The sequence below is a fragment of the Rhipicephalus microplus genome, chromosome X (genome assembly GCF_043290135.1).
Source record: "Rhipicephalus microplus isolate Deutch F79 chromosome X, USDA_Rmic, whole genome shotgun sequence".
NCBI classification, from domain to species: Eukaryota; Metazoa; Arthropoda; class Arachnida; order Ixodida; family Ixodidae; genus Rhipicephalus; species Rhipicephalus microplus.
Genome location: NC_134710.1, coordinates 17,876,131 through 17,884,129, shown reverse-complemented (window position 1 = coordinate 17,884,129; position 7,999 = coordinate 17,876,131). Strand labels below are relative to the sequence as shown.

General features: G+C 45.4%; 1 pseudogene; it reads left to right on the top strand.

Annotated features, from left to right (window-relative positions):
• LOC142776797 (cyclin-dependent kinase 1 pseudogene) lies at positions 1-732 on the top strand (annotated as a pseudogene).
• The last annotated feature ends 7,267 nt before the right edge of the window (positions 733-7,999 follow it).

Sequence of the window (7,999 nt, the reverse complement as noted above, 5' to 3'; positions counted from 1 at the left end):
GCATGAGAATATAGTGCGTCTCATAGAAGTCCTCGTGCCACCATCGAAGGCTGTACACTTGGTCTTCGAGTACATGACCATGGATCTGAGGGCGCTCTTGTGTTCTCATGCCAAGAACAGGACATTTGATGACGCCGTCGTTAAGAAGTACCTCGGTCAGATTGTTACAGCCATTCTATTCTGTCATCAAAGAAGAGTTCTGCACCACGACCTCAAGTCAGCCAACGTGCTTGTCGACGGAAACGGCACACTCAAGGTAGGCGACTTCGGCTTGTCCCGTGCCTTTACGCCACCAGTGCGGGTTTTCACCGACAAATTGGGCACCTTCTGGTACCATGCGCCGGAGACGCTCCTGGGTGCCAGTCGTTACTCGAGACCGGTGGGCGTGTGGAGTTTCGGGTGCATCTTCTTCGAGCTGCTGACAGGCAAATTTCTGTTCCTCAGGGATTCGGAGATTGACCAGCTGTTCCGAATCTTCCGTGTCCTTGGTACACCGAGAGTGCAGAGCTGGCCTGAAGTTATGCAATAGAAAAACTGCAAGTTGACCTTTCCCATATAGAGAGAGAACATCGTGTCCACGCTGCTTCCTGGGTTGGACTTCGTGGCTGTAGATCTGCCTTTGAAGATGCTTATTTACAGCCCTGGCGAGAGTTACTAGGGCAAAGATGCCACAACACACCCCTATCTCACCGGATCGAGAGATTGCAAGAGGACGGCACACAGCACCGACAAAGAAGGGCAATGAGACTTTGCTTTGGCAGCTGGAACTCCTGCTCTACCGTTCCTGCGGCGGCAGCTGGATCCGCAAGATCACTCAACACTTGAGTGGAGCACCTAAGAGAATTACCAGAAACAAAAGTTACGTGGGATTGCTGCGCGCCGGCTTCGCCGGCCGTCGCTGCATTTGTAACAGTGTGCTGTTCACTTGTTAATGGTGCACTTGTAGTGAGCTAGATTTAGCCAAATTATGTTCAACATCATCGGAAACGCTGAAGCCTGGCCGCTGCAGAAGTGTTAAGTGGGACCTTCTGCCTCACTTCAGCAGAGCCACACTGGCATGAGAAAAAAAAAGTTTCAAGAGAAGTCAGCAGCGCCAGATGCCCAGGTGGTCTAAATTTCCGGAGCCCGTACAATTTGAAACCCATACATGTAATATACAGACTTTGAAAACTTGGCGATGTTGCTTGGTGCTGCCGCAAGTGGGGGCTGACAGTGGCGCAGCTGTCGCAACACACTTCGGCAAGTCCAGCCACGTGAGCCGGATCGAGTGTGTGCAGTGCGCTTGACTGCGGTTACGCTGTCTCTTTGTGTTGCCATACGTACACTGAAAGTATCGGGCATGCTGCTGTGATCTCGATAGCGTGGATGTTCATTCTTTTGCAATATGGTGCCTAGAATATTGTATATATTGCTTGAACCTACGTCACCCGACGTCCCTGCTCGGCGCAAGTCGACCATTTTTATGAACCACAGTCAGGCCTTCTTCAGCCGGATCTATTTATTTAATTACTTATCCCTGTACCCTAAAGTTCTGAAAGCATTACATAGAGGAGGGGGGTAATAGTATACATACATAGAATGAACACAAGCACTAAATAATATAAGGTTTGAAAAACTGAATATCATCGTGCAAACATAAAGAACAATAAAATGTAGTTATAAAAAGTATATGGAAAGTAATTATAAGGACAAACTGCACTGAAAATAAAAAAAGAACAACGAGGCCGAACATTTTTTCCCACACAGTGGTAAAGTGACCGAGCTATACAGTTTGCTAGAAGTATCATTATGAACACATGTACATCTGAGGCAGTTATACAGGGTTGCTCGAGCATGATGATGAAGTTTTAATTTGTCGGTGAATTGGTCATGGCTTTTTGTACAAACAATATCCTTAGCAGTTTATTCCATTGATTGGTAGCAAAAACCAGTGGCAAATATAGGAACAGGTTTGTACGGGAAAACAAATGTGTAATTAGACTTCATGATCAAGGCGAGAGAATATTCGATGGGCAGATTTATAAGGGCAGGCAATGGCGAATAATTATGAGAGAGATTCTGAAAGAGAGATAGAAGTGAGAACAGTCTACGTGACTGCAAAGACGGCAACTTCAGCGACATTTTTATTTCATTTATGCTAGAAGTTTGAGAGGAAATTTTGGTATGAATCGGGCACTTTTGTTTTGAAGGGACTCTATTTTATTTATTAGGTAAGTCTGGTGAGAGCTTCATGTTGGTGAAGCATAATCAGTTTTAAAGCGCACTAGCGTATTATAAGATAAAAGTTTCGTACCAGAATTGGCAAAATGTAATTATGAATCCGAGTTTTTTATACACACTGCCAGTGATAGTGTAATGTGTAGGTTCCATAATAAGTCACTCGGTAAAGGAACTCTCAAATACCTGAAGTTGCATACATTTTCTGCTTGTTTCTCATTCAAGGTCTAGTGATGAGTTATTGCGTTGATTTTTTTAGTAAATGAAAGAACCTTTGTTTCGTTCACGTTGACTTCCATCTGCGAGTCATGGCACCACAAACGTTACATATTAAAGTCCCTCTGCAGATTATTAGCATCTTTACTGCTAGTCAGCCTTCTATATATCACACACTCATCCGCCAGCAACCTTACTGTGAGAGTCATAAGTTTAGCTATACCTTTAATGTAAATTAGAAATAGAATTGGTCCCAGCCCAGATCCCTGAGGCACTGCCAATTTCACGTGCTTTAATGGGGAATTTTTGGCGTTAACCACAACGGATTGGCAACGATTAGTTAGGAATTTCGATATCCAATTGATTACGTCACTGTCTCAGTTAAGGCTGGTAAGATTTTTGATTAGTCAGCCACGAGGAACTTTATCAAAGGCTTTTTAAAGTTTACAAAAAAACGGCATCAATCTGTCATCAATCATTTACGGCAATGTGAATATTGTGAGCATTATTCATGCGCGTCATCTCGTGATATGTACATACTCATCATCATCATTTTCACCTGTGTTGTGGGGCAGAGGCTCGGCAAGTAAAAAGAGTGTGTTGCAGCAAAAACGTTGCTTTACAAGTGGTGGAGAGTGTTTTTCGGTCCCCTAGTCCTCTCCCTCCAGCGCTTTTTCGTTATCTTCGACTTCTAACCATCCCTGGAACTCCGGTCGGGTCGCCGTCTGCGCAGTCAGCCTACGGTCATGTCGCAATACGAGCACAACAACACGGCTCCATCCATCCCGCATCATAAATAACTCAAATAACTGTGTTACACAAGATCGTCCACGCAGGAAGACATGTTGGTTAACAGAAAGAAATCCTGTTCCCCTTAGTAATTCATGACTGCCGAATAAATTTTATGCTCGAGCAATTTACTGCACATACTAGTTAAAGAGATTGGTCTGTAGTTATTTGGGCTAAAGCGGTCTCCGGATTTAAATATAGGTATTACGTGGGCTAGCTTTTAGTCGTCGTGTACACATCCTGTGTCGAAAGACTGTTGGAAAACGGCCCTCAACATGGGACATAATTTTAATTTTACTATCTTTAGCAGCTTTGGGCATATTTGGTCAGGACCTGGTGCATAATTTTCAGGAAGGCGATCAATGACTGCTGCGATGCCTTGCAAAGTGATGAGAATGTCTTCCATTCGGGAAGTTGAAAAATTTTACGTAGGTTAGGTAACATTAGAGTTTCATCTGTAAATACAGAGCTAAAAAAATTACCGAAGTCTGTCGCTGCATTTGACGAGAAAAGGAGTTTTCCGTCGTTCGGTATTGATACTATAGGACCTTGGACCCGTTATTCGTACTCACTACTTTCCAAAATTTCTCGCTATTGTTTCTTATTATGCTAGAAATATCAAAGATATAAAACTCGTCTTTTGCTGTTTTGATTTCCGTTCTACATACCAGCGCGTGTTCAATGTAACCCTTCCAGTCATCCTCAGACGCCGTATATTTCGCTCGCGAGTATAATCGTTTCTCCTTGATTATGCAGCGTATTACTAGAGTCGTAAACCAGGTGCTTTGTGTAGATGCAACTATGGTGACTTTGGGAATATACTTTTCTCTGAGCGAGATAAGATTATCGCGAATAAGTGTCCAATTCTTGTTTCTCGTTGAACCTACGAGGTTCTTCCTTTGCGATGATTCATTGATTGATTTGTGGGGTTTAACCTCCCAAAACCACCATATGATTATGAGAGACGCCGTAGTGGAGGGCTCCGGAAATTTCGACCATCTGGGGATCTTTAACGTGCACCAAAATCTGAGTACACGGGCCTACAACATTTCCGCCTCCATCGGAAATGCAGCCGCCACAGCCGGGATTTGAACCCGCGACCTGCGGGTCAGCAGCCGAGTACCTTAGCCACTAGACCACCACGGCGGGGCTTCCTTTGCGATGGTAATGGGCGAAATTGTAGCCTGCTCAAATCGTAGCAACAGGTGCGGAAGAAAGAAGCAGCCCACTAGTACGAGCTTTTTCAATTACCGAATGTTATTGAAGACAAGTGTGAGCATACGAAAATGTTCAGCGTGAACCGTTGGAGGACTGGCACGCATAAAAAAAGCGTGCACATTTTGACGCACAAGCGACAACGTTCGTGTTTGTGTGGAGCTCACTCAATTCGTAGGAGGTAATCAACTGAGAGAGGAAGCACAATGACAATAATTAACGTAGATGCTCTTGTGTTCGTAGGAAAGCCGTACGCGTTTTAAACGAGATGAACCCAGATTGGGCGCCGTCTCTGCAACTCGACTACGGCTCCAAGCTTACAGACGCTGCGTGGCATGAGCACCAAGAAAGGTGGCGTCACGATGAGGGGCAAGCGGAAATCGAATGACGGCGACGACATGTCGACGACATGACGACGCGGCGATCATGGACGCAGCATCTGAGCCGCCATCACAAATGTGTGCTGCCGCCGATGCCCCCCCGCGTCACTGCTGCCCGTTCACCTGTTAACATAAAAGCAAGCGATGCTGTATTACGAACTTTTCTGCCCACACCAAATCGTTCATAACCTACGCGAATGAGTACATCTACGCTTTCATTCTTCATTTTCTCCTCTGCCACTCTGAAATTTCATCCCACAGTTCTGCTTCTGAATAAGATCAAGGCGTCTGTTCGTGAAGTTGAATCCGAATGCGGTTTCTCCGGACATTCTACATGAAGTCACGGTGGCACTGGGCAGTATGCGGTGGTCTTACAATCCACTGATCGCCCCGCCGCGGTGGTCTAGTGGCTAAGGTACTCGGCTGCTGACCCGCAGGGCGCGGGTTCGAATCCCGGCTGCGGCGGCTGCATTTCCGATGGAGGCGGAAATGTAGGCCCGTGTGCTCAGATTTGGGTGCACGTTAAAGAACCCCAGGTGGTCGAAATTTCCGGAGCCCTCCACTACGGCGTCTCTCATAATCATATAGTGGTTTTGGGACGTTAAACCCCACATATCAATCAACAATCCGCTGATCTTCTTTACGCAGCTTCTCGGCTTGTTCAGGTGTGCGAATGCCAGTCACCCGGGATCGTTTGTCGGCGGCCTATCTGCGCATGACCACCATTCAAAACAGCACGTGTCTTGCCTGCCGCTACCAACGTCGTTGGATGGACTATCTCACGGATCGTCTACGTCGTTGCTTACAGCGGAGGATGTCAGCCTGCAGGCGGTGCCATCGTGCATCTGGACTACATATAAGCTACCTCCGTTCCTCAAGCTCAGTGGGCACGGCGGCACTGGCAGTATGCGGTGGTCTTACAATCCGCTGATCTTCTTTACGCAGCTTCTCGGCTTGTTCGGGCGTGCGAATGCCAGTCACCCGGGATCTTTTGTCGGAGGCCTATCTGCGCATGACCACCATTCAAGACAGCACGTGTCTTGCCTGCCGCTACCAACGTCGTTGGATGGACTATCTCACGGATCGTGTACGTCGTTGCTTACAGCGGAGGATGTCAACCTGCAGGCGGCGCCATCGTGCATCTGGACTACATATAAGCTACCTCAGTTCCTCAAGCTCAGTGGGCACGGCGGCACTGGCAGTATGCGGTGGTCTTACAATCCGCTGATCTTCTTTACGCAGGTGAGATTACAAAACGAGAAGTGTATCCGTACTAGCGCCCCTTTTTTGCTTGTGCTGCCGTGCCCACAATTGAGTGTCATGATGTGTACCACCACGTCTGTACTAAAGAAATTGTTGTTACTACTCGGTGGAGATATTGAAACAAACTCTGGCCCGGAATTGACGCAAATCTGTAAGCAGCTAGAAGCAATTGCTAGCGATATAAAGGAAATAAAAGAGACCCGATTGGTCAACATAGAAAGCAAAATGGATACCCTCACGCGACTAGAACAAAAGCTCGAGGCATACCAGGAACAAGTGGCCTCTATGAGTGCTCAAATCCTGGTTCTAGAGAATAGAATTGATGAATTGGAAAACTACAGCAGGAGGTCAAATTTGATTGTTTACGGCATACCTGAGGTTGAAAGAGAGACCAACGAAAGGCTAGAGCACGTAGTGAACAGTGAAATCATTGAGGGCACTCTGGAACTGAATCCGGTTGCAATTGAACGGATTCATCGTTTAGGAAGGCCGGATCCAAACAAGACACGACCTGTAATCTTCAAACTGCTTGACATGAGAGATAAGAGCAGTATACTAAAGAACGGTCATAAACTGAAAAATACTAATTTTTCAATTGGGGAGGATTTTTCAAAAAAAGTATGAAATGTACGTAAGAAACTGTGGGAAAGTGCCAAACCGAATCGCGATAAAAAGGAGAAAGTTGCATTAGCATTTACCAAATTGTACATAAACGACAAAGCCTATGTCTGGGACAGCGATAAAAATGAACGAGTACCACTACAAAAAAAAAAAAAACGACGCCATTAACAGGAGCCGCCCAATGACACGGCTCCATGCATTGGCAATAGGGTCATCACACTAGGCAAGAGTAAACACCAAACGAACCATTCCATACCCTTTAACAAACACGGTGCACAAAATAACATAAACATTTGCAAGGAACGACAGCTGCGAATCATCAATTTAAATGCACGAAGTGTCAATAACAAATCAGAACAGTTCGAAATTCTGTTACTTCAACATGACCCTCACATTGCGGTAGTCACTGAAACCTGGTTGCGCAGTGATGTAAGTGACGACCACGCTTTCCCCCCTGGTTACAATATATACCGGAAAGATAGGGAATCTAGGGGGGGGGGGCGGGGTTGCCGTTTTGATCAAGAGATCAATAGAAGCCGCCTTTGTTGATAATCCTTTTGGGCTTGAGTGCGCATGTCTTAGATTGTCTTGTTGGGGCTTCAGTTTCATTCTTTATGCTCTTTATAGACCGCTGGATGCCGGAATTGATTATGTTGCCAAATTACGGGATCACATGCTCCAGTTCCAAAGTAGCAAAATAATACTGATTGTTGACTTCAACTTCCCAGGAGTCAACTGGGAGCGGTTCCACACAGACTATGAAGCCAACAAACAAATACATATTTTGTTTGATATAATGCTTACTCATGACTTGATCCAATTAGTTAAAGAACCCACTCGTGTCAACGCTACATCCAGTTCTGTACTAGATCTTGTATTCGTTCACCGCGACTTTAGAGAGAGTACAGTAACAGTAGAAAAGGGCTTGTCAGATCATCATCTTGTTTGTACCTCTCTGCCATTGGGTCGGTCTGTCAGTACTGATAAATGTTCATCACGTTCTTTCAAGGATTATTCACAAGCTAAGGATGAATGTATAATTGAGCATTTGGAATCTTCCCTTGATGATTTTGATGGGGATGACGTATGCGCCCTTTGGAATAAATTTAAAGAAATGCGCCAACAGTGCGTACAAAATTTTGTGCCAAACAAGCGCAAACGAGTCTATAAACACACGCCTTGGGTAACCCGGAAGATAATTCACCTTAAGCGAAGAATTAAATGCTTAAAAAAGACATGTACAATCGCCCGTTGTAGAATAGATAAAGAATACTTTGACACGTGAGGTTCGTGGCTCC